Consider the following 823-nt stretch of genomic DNA (forward strand, 5'->3'; position numbering starts at 1 on the left):
ACAATAGGTCCTTGTTGGTTATCCATTTGGAATGTAGCAGTGTGTACCCGACATTCCCAAACTCCCTATCCTTTCCCCTCCCCCAGGGAACCATAAGTGTGTTTTCTAGGTCTATGAGTCTCTTTCTGTTTTGAAAGTAAGTTCATTTGTATCGTTTGTTTTCAGACCTTGCATATAAGGAATGTCCTATCACATTCCTCCGCTGTCTGCCTGACCTCACTCAGTTGACACTCTCCAGGCCCATCCATGTTACTGCATATGGCATTATTTCATTCTGCTTAATGGCTGAGTAATATTTTGTCGTATATATGTACCACATCTTCTTATCCATTCCTCTGTTAATGGAGATTTAGGTTGCTTCCGTGTCTTGGCTACTATGAACAGTGCTACAGTGAACACTGGGATGCATGCATTCTTTCAGATCATGTTTGTCTCCAGATACATGCCCAGGACTGAGACTGTAGGGCCATAATGGTAGCTGTTTTCAGTTTTTTAGGGAACCTCCATATTGTTCTCCATGGTGGCTGTACCAGTTTGTGGCTAAACCAGCAGTGCAGGAGGGTTCCCTTCTCTCCACAATTCTCCGGCACTTGTTGTTTGTGGATTTTTTGATGAAAGCCATGCTTTCACCACGTGAGGTGATATGGCCCTGTAGTTTTTATTTGCATTTCTCTAGTAGCTACTGATGTTGAACACCTTTTCATGGGCTTCTTGGCCATCTGTGTGTCCTTTTTGGAGAAATGTCTATTCAGTTCTCCTGCCTATTTTCTGAGTGGGCCTTTTTTTTTTTTTTTTTGATGCTGTTAAGTATCATAAGCTGTTT

The sequence above is a fragment of the Bison bison genome, unplaced genomic scaffold (assembly GCF_000754665.1).
Source record: "Bison bison bison isolate TAMUID 2011002044 unplaced genomic scaffold, Bison_UMD1.0 scf7180017864039, whole genome shotgun sequence".
NCBI lineage: Eukaryota > Metazoa > Chordata > Mammalia > Artiodactyla > Bovidae > Bison > Bison bison.